Genomic DNA, 23919 nt, shown 5'->3' with positions numbered 1-23919 from the left:
GAATCATTATACCCCCTGTGAGCAATTCAGTATTTATATATAATGATCTCATTACCAGGCAGCTATTCCAATTTTATCTAGACTTTAATATTTCTTGAAGCAAAAAGCATACAAAGGGGGTTCAAAATGCCAACTCAATCAAACTCCATATTGATGGACAATTACTCAGCTGCAGGTCAGTATAAATAGAAAAAGGAAAAGGACTATCCTCCAACTAGACTAAGCTGTCTTACCTTGCTTGACTGTCTCAGTCTGTATGTTGGACTGCCACCAGCCGCCTCCACAACGTGGTACCTATGTGAGCTGGTAACGTTTAAACCAGAGCCGATGCAACACCACTGCTTCACAGGATGCTGTGCATAGATTCTCCTTCAATTTCCGTCTATGTTGTCTCATCTCCCACCTCACTTATCCTCAGAGCTTTACGCCCAGTCTTTGTATAATTTTAGAATCAGAGAATCGTGGAATGGCTCGGGTTGGAAGGGACCTTAAATATCATCCAGTTCCAGCCCCCTGCATTGGGCAGGGATGCCACCCACCAGACCAGGTTGCCTGTCCAGGTCCAGCCTGGCCTTGAACACCTCCAGGGATGGGGCCTCCACAGCTTCTCTGGGCAGCCTGTGCCAGGGCCTCACCACCCTCCGAGTTAAGTATTTCTTCCTAATATCTAATCTGAATCTCCCCTCCTTTAGTTTAAAACCATTCCTCCTTCTACTATCACTATCTGACCATGTAAAAAGTTGCTCTCCATCTCTGTTATAAGCCCCCTTTATGTACTGAAAGGCTGCAGTGAGGCCTCCCTGGAGCCTTCTCCTCTCCAGGCTGAATGTCCCCAGCTCTCTCAGCCTTTCTTCACAGGAGAGGTGCTCCAGCCCTCTGATCAATCTTGTGGCCCTCCTCTGGACCCGCTCTAACAGGTCCCTGTCTTTCTTGTGCTGGGGGCCCCACACCTGGATGCAGCCCTCCAGGTGGGGCCTCACCAGGGCAGAGCAGAGGGACACAGTCCCCTCCCTTGGCCTGCCGGCCACCCCTCTGTTGCTGCAGCCCAGGATGCAGTTGGCCTTCTGGGCCACAAGTGCACACTGCTGGATCATGTCGAGCTTTTCATCCATGAGGACCCCAAAGTCATTCTGTACAGGGATGCTCTCAACTAGTTCTTCTCACAGTCTTTTCTCGTCTGGGATTGCCCCAGCCCAGGTGCAGCACCTTGCACTTAGATCTGTTGAACCTCATTAGGTTCACATGGGCCCACTTCTCAGACTTGCCCAGGTCCGTTTGGATGGCATCCATTCCTTTTGTGGTATCAACTGCACCACTCAGCTTGGTGTCATCTGCAGACTTGCTGAGGGTGCACCCAATCCCACTGTCTATGTCATTGATAAAGATATTAAAGAGCACTGGTCCCAAGACAGACCCGTAAGGGACACCACTCATCACCAGCCTCCAGCTGGACATTGAGCCGCTGATCACAACACTTTGGCTGAAGCCTTCCAGCCAATTCCTTATCCACGGAATGATCTGCCCTTTAAATCCATCTCTCTCCAATTTAGAGATCAGAATGTCATGTGGCACCATGTCAAAGGCCTTACAGAAGTCCAGGTAGATGACATCAGTCAGTCTTCCCTTGTCGATTGATGCAGTCACTCCATCATAGGAGGCCACCAGACTGGTCAGGTACAATTTGCCCTTGGCGAAGCTGTGCTGTTGTTTTTTTGGATCACCTCCATGTCTTGCATCACCTCCTTGTCTTGCTGGTGCCTTAACATTGCTTCCAGAAGGATTTGTTCTGTGATCTTCCCAGGCACAGAGGTGAGGCTCTTTTTATTTATTTATTACTATTACTTTATTTTTTTGTGGATAAACAAAAATACCTGATATTCCCAGAAGATCCCCCAGCAGTCAGCCCAATCAGGGTCTTTACATTTGTAATCTACTGCCTTAGACCCACCTCTCTTGGTACTAATAATTAGGCTCATGCTGTTTCGCTTGCATGTTCTCTACACAAACTTCCCACAGGGAAGCAGGCCCTTTTTTCCCATTCTCCCCTCACATTACTATGTCAGTCATAAAGGCTGGCAAGCTCTGTGCATCATATTTTGCCTTCATTTTGCTCTCCTTGCTTGTGCATAGCCTGTGATGAAGACTGCAACAAGAGCACCGCATGGCATGAACAGATTCATTTTAGTGCCGCAAATAGTAATGAGAAGAGGGCTGGGAATTAATCCTGTCTCGCCGTGACAATCTCAAGATTGGAATCGCACAACCTTCCCTGGATGGGGGCATCCATCTCTCCTACCCCAGCAACACATATTGGGCAGCAGAAGGAAAACACTTTTCCTGTGCTCCCAGCACACATGACAGTACAAATAAAATACAACTGGCTGCTGCTGAGAAATCCCAAAATATTACTTCCTTACCTAAAACATTAAGCAAAATCCATTTATTTCTAAAACTATCTCAGAAAGAGAGAATGCCCTACTGACCAAAATTTGTTACTATCCAATCCTGCTCCATGTACTGTGTCTTCACGTTGCTGAGCCCCAGCCATACATTCTTTTGCTGTGAGGAAACTCAGTAGATTTTTCAAGTGGTTAATGATATATATGACATGAGTACGCACGAGTATATTTTTCCTGTCTTGTGGGTTCTTGGCTTGTTTATCTGCTTGAATTTCTTCTAGAGAAAATTCAGTCAGGGCACAGTAGCCCTGATCAATTTTGGTTTCCCCATTCTTCAGTTCCTAAGCTCTCCTGCGTCTTTAGTGACAGTCACCCCCTATCTCCGTGGCTGTACCCAGTGGTACTGTGCCACCACACAACAGTCTCAGCCACAGCAGGGAGGGCTCTGCCTTTCCTTCTTCCCTGCCCACTGCCAGAAAATGGGTGTCTGTGGGGACTGTCCAGTCCCTTGTTTGCTGGTGGTGACCAGCCCTTATGAGAAGACTCAGTATGCTTTGACTTCCTTTTTCCTTGCTATTCTCTTAAGCACTAGTGCCAGGCTTAGTTACAACCTAAGCTGGGGGGAAATGCTCACCTCAAGTAAATGACGAAAATGTTCATTGTTTATTTACATGTTTGGAAAAAAAAAAAAAGGATAAAAGGAGTGTAAATGAACAGGCTCTTATACAAAACCTGACAAAATGTAAGAAAGAAGTGGTAAAATGTCAGCCAGGGAAGAACTACTGATAGAGAACATAACCTGACAACTTTATCAACACCAGATACATTCTTGTGCCCTTAGCTTAGAGAAACAGGCTCTCCTGTCACAGCCTCTCTGCTTACGTTCAACTAACTGAGTAATCTCCCAAATCTACGGCATCATCCCCATCCCTATCATCTCAGTGACTTCATTAGCGCAGCCAGATCTTTCAGGGAGAGCTGAAAAGCCTACCTATGATTCACAGAATCCCAGGAAAATTAATTAGAAGATCTCCCCTTTTTAACATAACACTGCAAAATCTGTGGTGTCTTTCTGAAGGGATGTGAGGAGCTGCCATCGTTGTCCAGAATCAGCAGCTGTCACAGGGCTGCTACATCAGCTCTATAATCTGACAAGGGAAAAAGCACAGTAACAGCACCAAAGGGAAGGTTCACACCAAGACTATCTGAAAGTTATTCCTAGCTCATAAAGGTAATCCTAGGTACGATCATCACCTTAATGGCTGATAATATATTCATCATTAGAGCGGAAGAAATTAAAGTTTGTGTGCCAGTACTGAGTGTGCCAGGCTTGCATTTTCAGCTTCACTGTACAGGCATATCAGTGTATTGCTTTAGCTGCTTGTGTTTTATTATTTGTTCCTATAGCAATGGCTTTGTTATTTCCCTGGGAAATAAGACCAGTCTGTCAGACTACATGACCAAATTTCTGCTCATTTCTATTAGGTGCTTGTGCACTACAAAAACATGATAATCATCCCCTCAGCCTGATGACTGTTCTCCAGCATTACCCAGAGGAGGGCTAGCTGACCTCCTACAAATCTTACAAACTGCACTTACATTTACTGTAAGTTCACATTCTGTTACAAGTAGTCATAAATACTCTAAGTATTGGAGTATTTACTGCAGGTACAAAATCTTCTACACAAATTGGTAACAACTCAACTAACTATCTGTCTCCTCTTGTATGTTGTTATCCATTTGTTTTCACTCCTAATGACCACAGTCTTATATTGCCTGTCAGACGATTGTGATATATCATGTGATGCATCAGGCAAAATACTAAATGCAACTTACTGGCACCACCAGTAACATAAAAAGCATCTAATGTAATGTTTTATTATAATCTGTCGTGCTCACTGTGATCTGCAATTATTTTTTACTGAGCTGTGCATTTTTTCTTTCAGACACAGATTTATTTTCAGCTATGTTCCGAGGCTGGAATAGTGAAATTAAGTGTTTTCACCTGTCATTAGAGAGATACGGAGGTGTATTCTTTATCTTCCCATTCCTTGTATAGTTTATACCAGTACAAAATACTGGTTTGATGCAAGCAAAGTGATTGCTACAGGTATTGGCCATCATTAGATAAGAATGCTAACGAAGGTGCAGTGGCACCAGCTAGCTACTGCAGCGCTTGTACGGGGTTTCTGCAGTGCTCATACTACAGTTACCCATTGCATAATAACTCCTGCTCTGCACAACTTCATTACAGAGGTTACGGCTGGCAGAATTAAATCCACATCATACCTACCTGTACCGTAATTGCACCTTTGCCTGCTGCATAAATATATCTCTCAAATGTGCCTATTTAAAAGCAATAAATATGACTGCTGCAAGGCGATGTAGATTGTCTCCTCCCCAGCCTTGCTCATCTTAAAGGTATCACGCAGCCCTTGCCTTCTTTTGAGACAACATTTGAAATGTCATCCATTTCTTGCTTTCAGAACAAGAAAGCATTGCTAAGGGCAAAGGCCTTTGCTTTACAGTGTATGAATTTGTCTTTCTCTTATTTCCTAATCCTATTATCTATATCTGCTTTATCTGTTAAACCCAAACTCGGCTGTATTCTACTGCCATTAAAACCTTCCAGCAGTGTATCTTCAGCAATCAGAAGCTCACTTCCTAATGCTACTTTTTGGGTAGCACACTCCAAACTGCCCTTTATGTACTCTTTTCTTCAGAAGCCTTTGCTGCTGTTCAGGATCCCTTTGTGATGTGAGCACTCTTCTTTGAATCTGTCACCTGAAAGCACTTTCTGAGTGACTGCATTCATTAACTCAGGGAAATAAGTTGTGCTTGCCACAGTGGAGCCTTCTTAAGTGAATCCGTATTTGTTTGAAAGAACAGATCTCTTAAAAAGATAAGATCTGGTGCGGCAAAACCATACACTCCCCACTAACGATGTACTTACCTAACGTAAAGAAGCAGTCTGGCAATCCCAGTGAAAACAGGGCTGCACTGTAAATAATATGCAGAAGAGCACCGCACATTGAAGTTGTAATTTGATTTTCCTCTGGGTATCAAACATGTATTGCTAGTCTGCGCAGCAGCATCAAGCAATAAGCAGAGTGCATGTCACATGGCAAAACTAGCTCTTGGCAATCATCTGTCTCCATCAGCATTCATTTTCACTGTATTTCAGGAGCATTTTTCTGACATTGATATTTGCACCTCCTCGGCATATGTATATCCATAGCAACATACCGTGAGCACAATACTCGTCCCTATTTTCCCCTTCACCACCCTTGCGTTCCTTACTAGCTCACATCTGTTTACAGAGGGTTTCATCTTACAGTCCTACCATCCATGTGGGCTGTTCCAGCACTAAGTTCATGCCAGTAGTGTTTTTCTTTGCTTGTTTGTTTGTTTGTTCTTTGAAATATGTGTTCAAGACCAGGGCAGCTTTAATTAGTGTATTTGAAAACAACCCGAGTCAGTAGAAAAGTTATAATCTTTCTGACCTGACTATTTGTTGCACCCATTACAACATCGCTGTGTGACTTTATGGGGTAGACAGTCAGTCTGTCCGAGGGTAAGCTCTGTATCCTTAACGTAAGCTGAAAGCAGTCTTCTCATTATGTTTTGATAGCCCAAAGCCACAGGAAATAGAGAGCAGGCTGGGCATTTCTGTGCTTTGTTAGAGTGAAAGGACAATCAACATCAGGAACATTAGTGGTGGCAGAACACAAGATTGCTCAGCAGTGTATGAAAAGAAAACTAGTCATCTGAATTGGATTTTCAACAGGGGCCTAGGAGGCCAAATTTAATCATCCACCTAAAATTATCACACAAGTCAATATTCCCTGCTTCCCTTTGCGAGGGAAAGAAACTGATTCTCTATTTTGCAGTCAAGCAGGTGGCCTTGAGGCAGCTAACCAGCTGGCTGATAGCTAAATACCTTTGCCAAGACAAAAGCGAGTAGCATGATGGATTATCTGCCTATTGTACTGGAAGTGGACCCTCCTTGTGGGTCAGGCTCCCGAGCTCCCGCTCTGCTAGCACACAGCAAAACTCGTCTGAGAGCTGATGGTCCCAAAAGCCAGCCTCTGCCTGGCCTCTGCTTTAGTTATCAGCTCTGTTCAGGTCAATTTGCTGATGGGGCAGCAATAAAAACACTCGAGTCTTAAATTTCACTTCAGAGACTCGGACGAGATGCCGGTAATATCAGCCAGGTGTTGCATCCTGCAGCCCACCCGTGGCGGGCACGCCGTGCTGGCACTCGGGGCTGGGGGAGCACCGAGGTGACATACCTGTGCCAGGCTGGATGGGCTCCACGGTGCTGCAGCACCACCAAGCTTAGCACGGCTGCAAAATTGTTCCCAGAAAGCTGGAAAAACGCTTCAGCCGTGCAAGCAAAGCACAGACTTGCAGAGAAGGTCTTGGGGTTCCTATGTCCAGCCCGGGCATGGATGAGCTTCCCGGCCACTTTGCTCGTGCCTCAGTTTTCACGTGTGAGAAATGGCTACGGCAAAAACAAGATGTGACATGGACATTAAGGGAAGAAATCAAGTGTAAAATGAAGAACTCTGAGGTTGCAGGCTCGTTTCTCATTATTTCCCCGTCAATCCCCTCTTCCTATCCCAGCCTGCTCTTAATCACCCTGTCTACGGAGCCCCATCACCGTTCCCATCACTCTCCCTCCGCACGCAGGCACCACGGCACAGTCTGTGCGTGAGGATACCGTCAAACATTCCCGAATGTTTCTCGAGGCAGGAGAAGCTCTGCAGACTCCTGCGCAGCTGACACAGGCAAAGGGCATCCATAAATTACAGGAGCATTGTCTGGGCCTGAGGACAGGTGGATCTGAGGTAAAATGCTCAGAAATAGCCAGAAAGTAGAAAGGAAAGGGAATTATTCTTTCTGTAAGAGATTTTCCATCTGTACTTTATATGACATTTTAACTGGGAGGCACACGAAGGGAAAATGTTTAAAATACAGAGTGTTGCAGCTGCGAGAGGGTTTCCATCCTAGGCAATGCGAATCTTTAGGGAGAAAAACACAGGTTTTGTTACAGTTCTGTGTTACGAATGCACAAGTCAGGAGGTTTTTCCCCACTGCATCAATTTATGAAGACAAAATATTCTCTTTCTTTGGGGGAGAAAGGAGAGAGACCTGATCCGGCAGATAGAGGTGCATGTCTGATCAGATGCATAATTTCCACGAGTTCAATCAATGAGCCCATTCATGAGCTAATTCAACTTCCACATCACCGTTTGCAGGATTGGGCCCTACAACAACATAAAATCCAAGGAACAGGCAGGAGATGAATTGCAAAAACAGCTTCCACAGAGCACAAAACGCCTCGGGTTGATAGCTGAGAATGCACTGTGGTCTCCAGAGACAAATTCCCTCATACCAGCTCTCTTACCGCGTCGCAGAAACATTGTTTTCTCGGTTTTAGATTTTTAGATGAAGGCAAGAAAGAGAAATACTTCAGTGAAACTATCTGCCATTCATGGAAGGAGTTTGCTATAACTGCCATGTTATTTTTTGTATTACAAGGGGAACCAGCAAGGTGTGTTGGGAATATTGGAAACAACACAGAGGGAACCGAGTACTTACAGTGTAAATTATTACGTTTTTCTTGCGCATATCTCTGCACCGCAGCTGTATGCTCTAGCTTTGCCTGAGGACGCACTGCGAGCCTGTACCCGGAGGTGCAAGGCTGGATTCTGCAGGGCGCAGCGAGGTGCTGTCTTTGGGACCACAGAGATGTCAAGCAAATGCCTGCAGACTTTGCAGAACAGAGGACAGAAAACTGGACGGGTGGCAAGAGAGAGCCTCCAGCGGGCCGGAGGCAGCCTAGTAGCCTCCTTCTGCCTGCGGGGAGACATTCAGAAGTTGCAGTTTTCACACCAGCTGCACTTTTCCAGTCCCTGTTCACCCTTTCCTGCTCCACTTCTCGGTACACCCAGGTGTGCCCTCGGATCTGGCGCAGGTCTGTGGCGAACTGGAGCTGGCTACGTGATTTGCAGGTGGTGATTTGCAGCGCTCAGATGCTCAGTGTTTGTTGAGCTTGTCCACTGACAGCAGGAAACAAAATGCAAACCTCACTTCTTGATTACTTCACTGTTTTCCTTCTGTTTTGCATAACCAAAGATTCAACAGCCATCCAAGCTGGAAGACAGATGATTCATTTACCACCGCAGAGGCAACGAATGCCTTCCCCCAGCCCTGTTTTGACAGGTCAGTATCACCTAGCACTTCTGAGAAAACCAAGCTCCATGCGCAAGGGTAGGCGGAGAGAAGCACATACACTGATGAGAACGTTGCCCTTCCTCGGGAGTTGCAAATGCATTAGGAGATAGAGCCAGATTCACTACATTTAGCTAAGCAATAACTAGGTGGAGATCGCTAAGTGAGTTTAAAGGTAACTAAATGCTGAGAGGACTGAAAGGGCCAACAGGACTTGCCTCACTTCTGAGTAGGGCTATGGCAAACATTCACCAAGAAAATATGCTAATATTCAAGGATTTGCATTTCATCAAAACAATTACATTTTCAGCTTGAAAATGAACATCCTGAGATCCCTTTCATTCACTTGGATTCCTCTTCTGAGCACAAATCCAATTAAATTTCAAATTGCAAAATACATTTCTAATCTATCTTAGATATTTCACTTCTGGCAAAAATTAGGATGCCTGTGTGTTTGTGGTGAAACCTGCCACCCCATGAAACTCATATTTTCAACGTTCCTCAGTCTCCCTGGATACAAAAAGAAAAAAACACCAAAGATGTAAAGTACTGTGAAAACTAAAATGTATCTGAGTCAAATGGAGCTATTTAGTTGTTTTTTCTCTTGGTAGTCAGAGAGCCGTGAAGTACTTTGTGTTCTCAGTGTGTGCAGTTTCCAGAATAATAGCACAGGAAATGCGTACCTAAGTATGAAATCAGTGAAAAGGGAATGGAGAAAGACACCAACGTACCAGAATGATGCAATTCGTGCACAGCCAATAATGCTCTGTGACACATACCTTGGGGAGCACAAGCCAGTCACAGAACTCGTGCCCATCTCACTTTTGCTGATGTGAAGAGCACCCTGACACATTACCACATGAATTTTTCATGAAGTATCTATTCCTTACCAACCGCCTCCCGCTACAAGGTCAAAGACCCAACCATGGGCTTCTAAAAATGCCGCGTTCCTGCAGTCCTTCCTTCCCAATCAGCCCACATGCTGAAGGGAACTCTCAATTCTAATTCTAAAAAGAATTCTAATTCTAAGAAGGAGCGAAGCTACTGTCTGGAACACCACAAATGGTTTGGGGACAAATTGCATGTCAAGCTCAAAAAAAAAAGAAAAAAAAAAAAGCTTCTATCATGAAGTCAGGTAGCAGGAAAGTAATGTTACACAATACCTCCTGGCCTGCAGGTGGAGTGGGTAGGTGTTACCGCACAGTACAGCGTCTCCAGGTATAGGAAGGGGTAAAAGACATGCCAGGAACAGAGGGAAAAGAAGGTGAAACCCGAAGGACTGTCTGGTTGCCACGTTGCTTGAGCCTTCCTGCAGGAAGCCTCTGAGGGGAACCCGCAGCTGGGTCAACACAACAATAAGCGGGGCCCGAGGGACCTGCATTCGCATCCCAGAAAGGCTAAAGAAGGGCAGGATGGGAGGAGGGAAAACAAAAAGAGTATATAAAGTTCAACTTATCCCCTTTCTGCTTGTGAGTAAGAGAGTGCAAAGCCAGGGTTAAGGCCTCCAAGGTTACAATTCTAAAGACAAATTAAGTTTTATGTATGTAGCCAAGATACAGCATTGTTTGGGAGCAACTGAGAGTAGCGCTTGGCCCTAGACTCTCGTCATATGCTGTTAAAATCCAGAATATGCACAGAAATTCAAAACGAGATATGGATCTCTCCGGGCTGCAAGACAGTTCCCACCCCAAGGCGTATCATTAGCCAAAGTCAGCATAAAAAATGGCACTGGCTCGTGAGGAGACATTCAGGAAAGGTACATCAATAAAATAAGAATTGCTCACACAAATTTCCCTTGAACCTTTTCCTAATAATAATTAATTCTAAGATGTCTGCATTTTGAATGAGCCTTGGTAAATTCTTGGTTTAAAAAAGAAGAAGAAGAAGAAAAACAATAGAGAGGGCTGTCTTTCCACACATCTCCCACCCACAGAAAAGAAACCACCAAGGGTCGCAGAAACCTGGAGAAATTCAAAATACACATAGAGCTGTCAGGTAGGGGAAACCAAGCCCTCCCACAAAGTGGAGAAAAGAGAATAAAATTAAAATGGTCCCAGCCTCAAAAGTCCTGCTTATAAAGTCCAGCCTTCGAAACACCCTAAAATCCCAGCAATGCAGTCAGACTTTCAACCTGGCTGAACTCAAGGGGTTTGGGTTCCCAGTAACCCCCCTCTCCTGTCCTTGCCCAAACCCTAGAAGAGAAGAGTGGCTCAGGCTAGGGACTGGCCACCAACAGAGCCCACGATGCCAGCCAGCTGGCATTTGTGGCCCGACTGAAATCAGAAGGTCTGAGAAATTCCCCCAAACAGCCCGTTCTGCCGAGATCCCCATCCTTGTATGTCAGATCTAAGGCAGTGCATGCTGACAGCAAGGAACGCTCCTGGCTGGCTGTGCAAGCCAAAGCTTTTACAGCTTTCTCTCATCCATTTTGTCCCTTAGCATGTTTCAAACGGTGACTGCCTTTGCATATATTCCCTCACCAACTTTATCAACAGCAGCTCACAGAGCCAGCTTAAGGAACCCAAACCTGCCTACCCGCGCTGCAGCTCCCCAGTCCCACGTTACAAACAATGCTTTCAGAAAGGCTGTTTTTGAGCAAATCATGTATAACATTGCGTTTAGCGCCATTCCCCTGTAAAAGGAAAGGAGGAAATATCACTAATGGTTTTTAACCTATTTTTCGTTACTGTTGCTGGGAAGGGTGGGCTAAATGTAATGCCAGTGATAGGAACGGGCTGAAGCGTGGGCGTGTGGCAGGTACACGTCTGCCTTTCTTCACCTCCACGAGCATCAGTAAAGCTTTTCATATCACACTGTTATCAGGGGAGCATATCATGTCACCGTGTGGCAGGAGAGAATTTCTGTTCCTCTTCCCACCTGCTTTTTACATCCAAATTCCTTCCTGATAGTGACTGATGATGACAAACGAAGGCAAAAAAACAAGTTTTACTTTCCTCCTTCACTATTTTCCCACATGAAGCAGATCTCTGCGAAATGCTTTGCTGCGCCTGGCCACCCTGTCTCAGTGGCTCGGCAGGAATACATCTGTGACAAGGGTGATGGTGGTTTTCAGGCAAGGAATAATCCTCTCTGTCCGGTCTGCCAAAACTGCAGCTTATGGGTCTGTACTGCTGCTATGGGTCCCGCATTTCCCTGCAAACATCCCCCTGACATCGTGGTCAGCACACATTAAGGACTGAGCCCGTCCTGTTCTTTGAAAGAAAATTAAATTGTGGGAATATGCTAGGTGTTAAAAATAAATATAAAAGGGAAGAAGGGAAGGGAAGGGAAGGGAAGGGAAGGGAAGGGAAGGGAAGGGAAGGGAAGGGAAGGGAAGGGAAGGGAAGGGAAGGGAAGGGAAGGGAAGGGAAGGGAAGGGAAGGGAAGGGAAGGGAAGGGAAGGGAAGGGAAGGGAAGGGAAGGGAAGGGAAGGGAAGGGAAGGGAAGGGAAGGGAAGGGAAGGGAAGGGAAGGGACGCCCCCCGCAGGATGCATGCCGCCCCCGTTGCAGGCCGGGGTCTCCGCCCAGCAGCGAACAACCCCAACCGCAGACAGCCGCCGGCAGACTCCTTGCACGGGCCTTTGCTGCCATCTCGTGGCGCTCTGGGAACCGGCACAGCGCTGGTTTCCCCGCAAGGCCTTGGGAAGCTTTAGATGGCTCTGCCGGCCCCATCAGCCGGGCGCTCGGGGCCCCATACAGCCGCAACGCCCGCCCAGCGTCCTTGAGGATGACACCGCAGCTGCCCGGGGGCGATTAACCACCGCCCGACCTGCTGCGCTGCACAAAGCCCTCCCGGGTGTGCAGCGGGTGGGGAAATAAAATAACATCACAGGCCACAGATGTGTACGGGGAAGGGCTTTGCTTCGGGAGCAAACCGCAGCACCAGGCAGGACGGGGTGAGGATGTCGTCCCGGGCATCCCAGCAGCAAGGGGCCAGCTCTAGCTCTGGCAAATGATGGAGAAAAGAGGTGGCTGTGAAGCCAGACAGACCTGCAGAGCCCACGCATGCTGCCCAAAAGCAGGGAGCAGGGTGAGCCCTCCGTGCTGAGCCCAGCGCCACGAGACCACGGCCCCGTGGTTCCTGCACAGCTGCCCCTACAATTCTCCAGCCGTGTTCTCTTTGCCTTTTTTTTTTTTTTTTTTCTGGATAATCACTTTTCTCCCCTTTTTGTTTAACCTCCCTGGGTTAAGGGTAATTTCAGGGTGGTGATGCTGAAAAATTGGTATAGCAGAAAGTCTTGAAGCAAGTGCCACCTAAATGTGTATTTCCAAGGAAAAAAAAAAAATGGCAGCAAGATGTTTCTCCAGGAAGATGCGTAAAAGCTCAGAACACAAACAGCCGTGAGCTAGCCAGGAAAGATCTGTGATACTGGAAAGACTGCGGGGAGCACAGCTGAACCAAGGGCCCTGGACGAGCATGTAAATGCACAAGGAAAGAAAAAGGAGGTGTATAAAACATGAAACTATGCTGGGTTCACAACTCTCTTCTGTCAGTTTCCGAGGTCTGAAAAGAATAACCTAATCAAAGCCAGGCAATAGCAATCACTGCCTCATTAGTATCATCTTGAAATGTCCAGGTCGTGTCAAATTCTTCTTCTGTACCATTCTGGATGCAGCCCCGAATGATATAATCATATAAAGATATCAACGTAATTAAGAAAGAAATAGATGGGTGCAAATGGTTTCACTTTGAAATCAAAACCCAATAATGGAAGGAAGAGCTCAAAAATCAGCTCACAACTAGCAGCTGTCTCTAGTACAGACATGAGTACAACACTTTGTCATTCCCTTGCCTGTCTGCTTCTGTGCTGTTAATTACTAATTGTGAGGTGCACGTCCACGGCATTTCCGAAGGATCTTAAAGCACTTTTCTGACAGCAAAAAGTACCATCTTTTGATATTCTTGGAAAGCAGGCACCCCTCCAGACCAAAAGCAGAGGAATCCAGGCAAGATCCAGTGAAATACTCTGCATGAGAGTCCTTGGTACCTGGACATAACACAGTTGAGAAACCAAATTTCCATTCACTTCACAAATTTTTATAATAGTTTCCTCAGCCCAGAAGTTATCAGTGACCTATATTATCAGTGCATGTGCTGGTGAATTAAAAGAATTTTCTCTTAGCATATCTACAACTCTCCCCTCACAAGTTAGAAAAGTTGTGTTTGAATGAATTTTCATGGATGTTTCATTTTGTGCTCATTGCTGAAATATGCTGTGTCTCCCAGTTAAAAAACTTCCTGGAAAATTTGTGTTTGATAAGTGAATGAACTCTTAAGGCCCATCAGATGAATGGTACAGCATTCGTTATACATATCTCGTTAGGGTATCTTGTAACAATACACAGATAACTACCGATACAGCCCGAAATACCCATATTTTTCAGGCCAGCATTACAAAAGGAAGCCTACGGTTCAGTTGCACAAATACGAATACGAAGTTCATTTGTTTAAATCACAAATGTACTTACACACACGCATGTCTGCCCAGGTTCTTCAGGGTGCTTCCATTACTGATGGCCCCAGGCACTGCACAACAAGCATACTGCATCCTAAGGAAACATAACCAGAGCCAGGAGACAAAGACTTCAGAAGGAAGAAAATTGAGCCTTTATGATACAGAAAATAAAATAATAATAATAATAATAATTCATACTGGTATTGCTTTCTTATATTTCAAGAGCAATTGCTGTGTTTTTTGGAGGGAGCAGGGAATGCAAGACATGTTACTTGAACCACCTGTAACACCTCAGTCACCTCTGGATGGAAATACACACACACACACACACACACACACACACACACTGAATTCTCAGCATGGGAGCAGAGATGAACATAAATAAATGCGGATATAAGCACTGGTTATGAACTGTGGGTGTGAAATCTGATGCCAACGTGGACTTGCCTTCAGTTGCCTCATTGATTAATGTACTGGAAAGACTAGCATAACTTTCAAGGACAGCATGCTCTGTGATCAATTGGCTGGATTTTCTTGAAACCTTTAATATACCATGCAGTAAAGGGATAATAAAATAATCTCTCTGCATTTTCAGAACCTAGCAGGAATTCGAGCTCCACACGAATACATTCTGTGTGATCCAAGACAAATGTGCTGTAATGACAGAAACATTTCTGAGCCTAGTACAAGCCCCCATGAAAAAGCATTTCCAGTCTGAAAAACAAAAGGCAGAGAAAGAGGAAGGCTTTAAGATCCCTGATCCCCAGTCTCGCAGTAGCTAATCTCCTTCCTCTTCAAAGATTGCAGCATTTTTCCCTCAGCTCTGCAGACTCCCCGAAATGTATCTATAGGGAAATATGTCCATTTAGCCATGCATTTATTCCAGTTGTTTATTCTGGTATTACTCCAATCTCTTATTTCCCTCTGGTTTCACAGTATCAGGTACGAAGGCTGTTGCGTGGCCTTTTGCACTTTTTTAATGTTTGAGGAGATTGCTGTAGATAGCCTTGAGCTAGCTAACCTTCCTGTCATTATTTTTCCAGGGACACCAGGCTCACCTAGATTCTCTTAAATCTTCTTCACAATGTCCCGATGGACAGCAATGGAGTATTTTCAGCTCATGGATCTTTTCTTCAGAATCATCTACCTAGGCAGCAATAGCCATATTCAGTCTGAGCAAAAATGCATTTTTTTTTAACTAGGTCTTCCATTTAGTTATAGAGTCGTAACATGTCTCCCAGCTGTATCCGAATTCAAAATAAGCGGCCTTTCATGTATTTAACGCTACAGCTTTAAAAAGGCCTAGGAAAAGCTTTGCAGCTGAATTTGTTTCCTGGGAAGATAAGAGCGGGGAGAATAATTTCTGATTTTATGGCTGGAGCTCTCCATTAAGAGGTCTTCTCAGCTATTTTCTAGCAAATAAAAATACCCAGCTACTCCCCACTGTTCCCCTCCAGGGAACCTCGCAGTCCTGCACGCCGCGTCCCGCCGAGGGAGGTGCGAGGGATGCTGCAGACAGTGATTCACACAACGCTGCTGGCACCCATAGCACCCATAGCGCCCGTGATGCTGGCCGAGAAAGGCCATATGGCTGGCCGTATGGGGCAGGAGAACCACGCACAGGTCCCTACCCTCCCTCGTGCTCTCTCTGCCTTGAAACTGAGCAGCCCTGGGGGTTAGTTCCTGCTGCCTTGAGGCTATTTGCCTCTCTCTTTTTGTCCAAGAAATACCTTTGTGCTCAGCATCTTCTCACCCTGGAGCACCACAGCCAACGCCACCCTTGCAGGCAGTGCCCCAGTGGCATTTCTGTCCCCTTCATCCTTTTTTTTGGAGGTCTTTGAGAGCCCCATATCCACGTCAGGACCCCCGTCAGGACACCCAAGCCCATCACCTCCCCTGAAATAACATTGGAAAGTTATTTGGAAGACCAAAAAGAGGAGGATGCATGAAAGGAGGCTTTCTTTCAAAGGTCAATGTTTGAGTTCATCTATGTGGAGAGCCAGAAAAGGGAAGAAAAAGGAAAGGAGAAGGGGAAGGAAAAAGAGAGACGGCAGAGAGATGCACGCTAGCGTTGCCTGGACTGTCAATTGGGTGCATGCTTCGCTAAGTAGTCATACGGCACTTTTCACCTGTCAAAGCCAGGATGCTTTCAGAGCCTCCCTGCCTGTCAGTCCTCGCTAGCTCCTACACCCAAAGGTGACACCGAACCCAGCACCTCCTGCCCACCTGCTGCAGGGGACCGGCCACAGCTGCAGCAGCTGCCTGCCGCCTGGTAACATCCTGCCCCTCATTTTCCCAGGCAAAATGCTTCTGCTACTAGGAAACACGGGTAACAGATTTCCTGGAGAAAAGGGCTTTGGTCGAGTTTCTCCATTCCAGTTGCTTTACTTGAAGCTGAGGCTTGCTATGCTTGCTGTTCCTTCAAAGCTCGCTGCATTTTGATAAAGGACATCAGTGCCTGCAAATCCTTTCATCAGAGAAGCATTGACTATTTAATTTTACAGTTGTGGCTCTTTCCCACAAGGAATACAGAGAATTCATTAGCAATCACACATCAGAGAGTGCATCCACCTACACGTTCCTCTCCTTTGGCAATTGTATAATTACACAATGATTTCTTATCAAAGAAACTTTTCCCTTTAACTTCCACACAATAATTGCCCGTGGCTCTGCCTCCCTTTATCTCCCACAAAGAGAGGGAAACTCTAAAAACACTTGTGTCGGGGGTTGTTCTGCTTCCCTTTACACATGGGAGCGCGGGGCACGTGCAGGCATTCGTCTACTCCCGAGGCAGCGGTGAGGGGGGTTCCTCAAACCCTCTCCAGCCAGCCGGTGACAAATGCCCGGCCACGGGGGACAGAGGAGGGAACCCACAAGCTGCCACAGTGCTGTCTTTCCACGTGGCGCCTTCCCTCTCCTTCTTCCCACTTCATCATCAGCCCCCACGCAGTAAACGAGGGGCTGCAAATTCCGACGAAGGGAGCGGCCGAGATGATCGCTCATCCCTCCGAGAGAGCGCCCTGCCAGCCGAGAGCCGCGCGCCCTGCGTTCGGTGACTAAGGCACAGTCCCGTGTGTTTTCCCGGCTCAATCGAGTGTGCGAGGAAGCTGTCACAAAAGTCCCCCGATGCCAAGAAAATAAAATTTCGGGTAGAACGGCAAACCTGAGCTGCATTTCAATGGAATTTCGTTTGCACCTGTTTTCTCTGCATTGTGGTTTATTTTATTCTTTTTTTAATCTTTATTGACAATTCATTAAAGCCTTATCATCCCTCTCAACAGCAAAAGAAAAGGGAGCTGTTATTGTACCTGTCTGGATAATTGTTGCTGAAGTGTTGTCAAATTCTTAGAAGTGGCTATATATCTTTCATGTCAGGCAACTGGGACTGATACAAAAACATTTCCAGGCGGCTGTAGGTTTTTTTCTTGCCTTTAGAAGAAGACGTAAAAGGAACAAATAAGTCAAAATGATAAATTATGACAGAAAAAAAAAAATCAACATTTGAATTACTTGATAATAGCGAGAGCGCAGGGCTTGAGGGAAGATTAGAGCGGCGTCAGGAAGGAACAGAACTGGAAGTTATTTAAAAGTGATAGAAGCCCTCTAGGATCTGCAATCCCACCATTGTTTCCCTTCGGAAAAGCAGTTCTCAGAAGCTGCAATTAACCTTAATTGAATTCTGCTTTAGCAATATCTAGAATTTTAATTGACTGGGAAGGCGATCATAAATCTCTGCTCAAAAATAGAGCTCGGCCATCAGCAATCCCCGGCATGGCACGGCGACACGTCGCAGGGGCGGACTGAGCTGTTCTACAGGCAGGGCTGGCATCAGGCCGTAAAACAACCGCCCAGAGGGGAAAACCCCAGCAGCAAGAGCCAGTCCTGTGGGCAGTCACCTCCTCCCGCGTGGGGAGCTGTAAGAACGAGCACCTCCTGCCACCAACATACGTGTGCACGCCCTGCCCGCGGCGTCCTCAGAGACCGATTGCTTCAGCCCTCACAACAACAGCAAACACAGATGCAAACACTCAGATATTTAACCTGCACATCAGGGTGTGCTGCGTACTTCTAGCTCCTAGCACGGCCAGCGGGCGGTAGAAGTCCTCAGCACCTCCAAAAAGTCAAAGGTGCTCGGCGAGAAGTGACAACGGAGGCCCTACTGACCTCCTCAGGGCTGCAGTAATCAGCAGGGCAAGCAAAAGCCCCTGGGGTCTGTTTCTTCACCGCAGGACATAAATCCCCTTTACTTTAACAGGAATTCATGTCATGCAGCAGCAAGACGGGATCCCAGCTTCCAGCTGCATGCTCAGGAGACATCTCCCCTCTCCTCTTCCTCAGCGCCTTTTTCCTTCCCCAAAGAGAAGCAGCAGGGATGGGGACTTGTTTCTGTAGCCGCCGATGGATTTAGATGGGAAGGACCGATTAGGAGTCGTGAACTAAGGCGGTGCTGCTGGCCCCGTGACATTGCTAATTCGGCACGTAACTGTCAGATCTTTACGTCGAGGCTGCAGGGAACAGAGCCTGGTACAGACAGGGGCTGGGGGCGAGGATTTAACAGCCTGCATCCGAGGCAGCTAGATAAAACGGGGTACTACAGTGAAAGCTGAACGTGGTTTGGGAATGATCAGATGAGTTACAGTCCGTACCCAGGGCGTGCTCCAGACTGACGCTTGGGAGAGTGACTTTAACGGTGACAGCAGGAACAGAGGGAACAGCAGGAACAACTGCTCCCGACGGGCAGTTTGATGCGACACCGAGCAGCTGCCCCCACAGCATCTGCAGTGGGAGCAGGAGCAAGGTGGGGACGTCTGACCCCCCCCGACACCACCACGTGCCCGCCTGCCTGTGTTTTATCACGGAGCCAGGGAAGCTGCAGCTGAGCCCGAGGTCTGCGAGGTAGTTCAGCACCCAGCCGGCGCTGCCAGCACACTGATCCCTGCACCCGCTGGCTGCCACTTCAGGTCCCAGTGGGAGCTCCGACTTCAGAGGAATAACCTGATTTTAAGGCTTTTTTGCTGCCTTCCCTCTGCGACTGGTTTCCAGCGCTGGGGAGGGGGCGGCTGCCACCGAGGTGTGGCTCTCCTGACTTCAATGCTCCACAAAGGAAGGAAAAGCAATTCCGCGGTGTATAAAAGGGTGCGGGGGTATTCTCAAGCCTCTCTCAAACCTGCTCATTTCTCCCTAGCTTATAGGATGGACAGAAGCTTTTTGAAAGGTATATAGTGATAGGACAAGGGGTAATGGTTTTAAACCGAAACAGGGTCGACTCAGATTAGATATAAGGAGGAAATTCTTCACTCAGAGGGTGGTGAGGCCCTGGCACAGGCTGCCCAGAGAAGCTGTGTATTCCGCATCCCTGGAGGTGTTCAAGGCCAGGCTGGATGGGGCTTTGGGCAACCTGGTCTGGTGGGAGGTGTCCCTGCCCATGGCAGGGGGCTGGAACTGGGTGGGCTTTAAGGTCCCTTCCAACCCAAACCATTCTGTGATTCCACACATGTGGTTTGCCTGCCCAGAAGTCTTTGTGGAGAAGCAGCAGACCGGGAGGGCCAAGGCACTAAAGGACACCCTAATGTCTGGACCTGCTGGACAAGTGACCTGGGCAAATCACCTCCAGCAGCAGCACCAGGGATGTCCTGGGGCTTGGCCAGGTGTGGGAGGGAAGGACTAGGACCAAAGCAAGCAGTGTCCTCCCCCATCCCCGCTGGCTGGCGAAGCCCAGCCCTCCCTCTGCGGGCAGCATTGCCCAGCAAAGCACCCAGACCACGCCAGGACAGCCTTCAGACAGGACTATATGGCTACGTTTTCCGTGGTATCCTTCATAAAGCAGGTTATTACATTCCTGGCAACTCACTCATGATCTACTGAGCAATGGGCAGGTTTTCCTCTTTGACGGTAACAGCCCTACACTCACGACACGGAAATATTGATTGCGTCTCTGCAGCACCCAAATTCGGTTCTTTCAATAGAGGTTTTGTTGTTGTTGTTTTTCCCAGCGTAGCCAGAATGTCTCTTTTAAAATATATCTCTCTTGCTTGGCATCATGGATGGTCTATTTCCCTGGCGGTAAAATATCCGCTCTGCCATCAGCTTCGGAGTCGAAATCAATCCCGAAACACAACGTTAGGTCCATAATGACCCACTTGGGCGGAATAAATCACCGCCCAGCTCCCCGCGGGCGCTGCTCGCACCGCACCCAGCCCGGAGCCCACCGCTGCCCGCAGCGGTGCTGGGGGCCGCTCTCCCCCCTCCCGCCCGCTGCCTTTCGGGCGCCCGCGGGCATTCGGTGCTCGGCTCCGAGGGCCGCGTAATGGAGGCGATGCATCTTCAGCGAGGAAAAATGACAGCCGCAGTAAGGCGGCCGAGCCGATTCATCACTTAATGCAAAGCGTTATTGTGCCGCAGCCGGGGCGCCGCGCCGGGATTGATTACAAATGGGATGACACCTCCCCGTGGACTATCTGCTGCATTATTATAAATAAATACCCATTCATTTTGGAGTCTGTATTACAGCGGAGGATAGATTATAGCTCGGGTATACAGTAAATATCCCATTGAGTACAATGTCCCTTCCTCGCCGACAAATGAGTTTTGTCTCACATAATACAGTTTCGTGAATGAGATAAGGGAACGGAGAAACACCAGGAGACGGAAGATCTGCAAAAATCTCGATGGATATTAAGGAGCTATTTCTATGAAGGACACGCTAAAAATTCAGTCACTCATCAGCAGAGGGGGACCGAGGGGGGAGGCAGCTGCGGAAGGCTCCTGAAAGGCAGCAAGCCCTAAAAATTCCCCCAGCCCTTCGGATGTCACCAAGATGACAGCAAACCCTTGGTTTCCAAACATCCTGCTCACCAGCTCTACCCGGCCACAGCTGTAGGTCTCTGTCCCATACCTCTGGGATGGGGCGACCACCACGCCAGGTCGCACCTACGTGAGGAAATAAGCTGGGGGGGAAAAAATCCCATTTCCCAAGGCAATCGGCAAGACTGGAAGTGTTTTGTGTGATTACACACTTGTTTTGTGCAATTATGGCAATTACACCCCTTCACCTTCCAGGCAGAAGGTTGGTGGGCAAGGGGAGGCCTCCTCTCAAAACCTACAGCGTTCAATTTCAGAGGCTTTTATTCTGCCTTTGAGGAACCGGGATGCTTGATGTGGGGTTGGGGTGTCTTTTCCCCTCGTTTTCTTTTCATTGACTGGATTGCCAAAGGCAAACAGATCTAGGGGAGCTAGCTGAGAAAGATCGTGGCCCAGATCTAGGGTTTTGCATGTCCCTTGATGCTGCTAACGTGGGTAGCAGGACATCAAGCAGAAAGAAAAAGTGGCATTTTTCTCCCCTACTCCATCCTCTCCTTTCTGTTTTCCCTTGCTTCACCAGCAGAGAAACCCTTCCCTACACAGACCCAGAGATGGTGAGGATAATCAGGCAATTTTCCATCTCCAGTCAAAACGGCAGCTTTCCCTTTGACTACACATTCTAAATAACATGAGTATTGCTCGGTTTCCTTTGAATGTTCTACAAAAAACAACTGCCATTTTCCATCTGTGGCTGCTGGCTTCCTCCCTGCCCATTATTTTCACCCGACGCCCATCCAGGCCTGTTTCGGAAAAGCATTAACCGATACTCATCCGACAGGGAGCTGCTCTTCCCGTTTCTCTTGCGGTCTAACCAACCCCTGGGGACAGCTCTGAGGGGGCTTTGGGGCCGCTGTGGTGTTTCTGCTTCCCCAGCAGCCCACCGTCACCGTTCAGCCTCTCCATCACTTGTGCTCTTTCCAGACTGATCCTGAGCGCGCACACGTCTTGCTGAGGAGCCAACGCAGAGATGAATCGTAGTAAAACGCAATATGTAAGGATGTGATTTTGTGTCCTCACTTCCAAAATATCCACAAAGCTTGCGTGAGATCCAGAATTTTGCTTGCATTCTGGTAAATAAAAAATAATAATAATAATTAACAGTCACCACATGCCACCACTCCTTCCTGCAAGTGCCACACTGAGGTGCTCAGTACCTTTTGCCAGAATGGGAGCAGATCTGCTGAAAAAAATCAATTATATCCGACACACAAGGGTAGATCTGTGAATGCAATTCAAGCCCCTGAGCCCCATCCAGAGCCTTATTGAATGGGTAGGATCACTTGTTAAGCTTGCATTCGGCTACCAGCACTGCCCGTTCCCAAATTTCATGGTATCCAAGTGCCAAGAGCTGGATGAGACCACCTCACCCCTACTTATTTCTGTTGATGAACTTCAAAAATCACAAGAAAACAGCATAACGCACGAGGGTGTGTGTATGACGTCCCTTAGGGAAGGGGGAAAATTGTCCAAACAGTGAAATAAAGGCAGGTCTGGCACTGACAGCACGCTTACAGGCTCCACCAACTGCCAAACTGAAAAGAAGCAATGTTCCCAGCGCACCACGGCACAGCTCTCAACTCTCTCGTCCAAGTCAAAATCTTTAAGGAAGCAAATAATTTACAGGACATCTGTGATGCTAAACCCACACCAAAATCTAAATAAACAGCAGCACAAGCCAGGCTTGCCTTGTTATCAGCTCTGCCTAAAGCACTGTTTATTAGTGCTGTAACTAGCTGGTGGCAACGTCCCTGGAACTGATTAAACACCTGGAGGAAAAAGAGGAGGGAAAATGGCACTATGCTGTGCAAGAAGGGTTTATTCTTTCCAGAGAAGATGGCACAAGCACAGAGGCTAGCGTAGCCAGTAAAATTGCCTGCCACATGTGCTCTTACTTCTTTGTATTCTCCTCCTCCCATCAGCTGAAGGAAAGGGTTAATTAAAAGTCCCCACAACACTGGTGAGGAAAAATTTTTTAAAGAAAATAAACTCGAGAAAACAGATGAAAACTGTTTCTCTGTGACAGTCGGAGGGCTTTTTATTATTTCCTACTATTTTCAGTCTGAGCCCCGAGAGGAGGCAGATCGCAGCATCACGGCCCCACCACCTGCACGCGTCCAGGAGGAGCAGCGGACGACCAGGCCGAGGGGATGCTCTGCGATCCAGCCGGGGGAACCCTGCCTGCCAGCGAGGCCAGACAAAAAGGGGATTGCCACCAGCCCCACATGGCTTTCTCCAAAAGGGCTTTGAGGGGCTTCGTCTCACCCAGCGGCACTGAATCTCTTGCAAACTATAAGGCGATAAGGAAGCGGAAAACCTTCTTATTTGGGAGCAATTGCAAATACGTTTTTCAGCCACTTCCCAGCATCTCCAAACAGGTTTTTACTTTTTTTTTTTTTTCCCAATTTAATCACCCATTTGGCATACAGAGAGCGGCACCTCGCGAGGGAGAGCTGAAGTGCTGCCGGCTTGAAGCTGCAGCCCCGCAGCGGGGGGGCACAGACAGGGCCAGCGCCTTCATCCTATAATCGTGTGGCAGCTGGGGGATAAAAGGGGGTAAGTGTGCCGCCGTGGAGGAACGACAGAAGGAGAGAGACTCTAACAAAAGGAGGGAAAAGAGTTAAAAGAGAAGGAAAAGTGGCAAGGGACAGGGTTGGAATTAGGTGGTCTTTAAGGTCCCTTCCAACCCAACCTGTTCTGCGATTGCACCCCGCTACGAGGGGATCGACAGCTGCCCCCTGCGGCCCGAGGCCTGAACAAGTGGCCAGGGACAGCCCCGGCGCTGTGCCGGTGGGTCTTGTGCCAGTGTGGGCCATCTCGCTGCCACCCAGCAGGGCCTGAACCATAAAAAAAACATTAAAAAAATAAACACATAAAAAAGTTATTTTGGCTTTGCCTCTGCGCTGATCAACCCGCACTCAGAGCAGGGAAACGATGCGCAACTGGCCCAGTGAGACTGCCTGCACAGT

At 47.6% G+C, this 23919-nt stretch overlaps 1 long non-coding RNA gene across 1 annotated transcript in view; it reads right to left on the bottom strand.

Moving 5' to 3' along the window:
- LOC310898529 overlaps nt 1-23919 on the bottom strand; it is a 194256-nt gene that overhangs the window by 159754 nt on the left and 10583 nt on the right. Inside the window, exons 2-3 of the long non-coding RNA XR_014583363.1 lie at nt 17401-17521; nt 14106-14186 (exon numbers count right to left, since the gene is read on the bottom strand). This is a non-coding gene — a long non-coding RNA (uncharacterized lncRNA). The remainder of the gene's footprint in view (nt 1-14105; nt 14187-17400; nt 17522-23919) is intronic.

Source organism: Anser anser (genome assembly GCF_964211835.1).
Source record: "Anser anser genome assembly, chromosome: 4".
NCBI classification, from domain to species: Eukaryota; Metazoa; Chordata; class Aves; order Anseriformes; family Anatidae; genus Anser; species Anser anser.
This window is presented reverse-complemented; position numbering and strand designations above follow the sequence as displayed.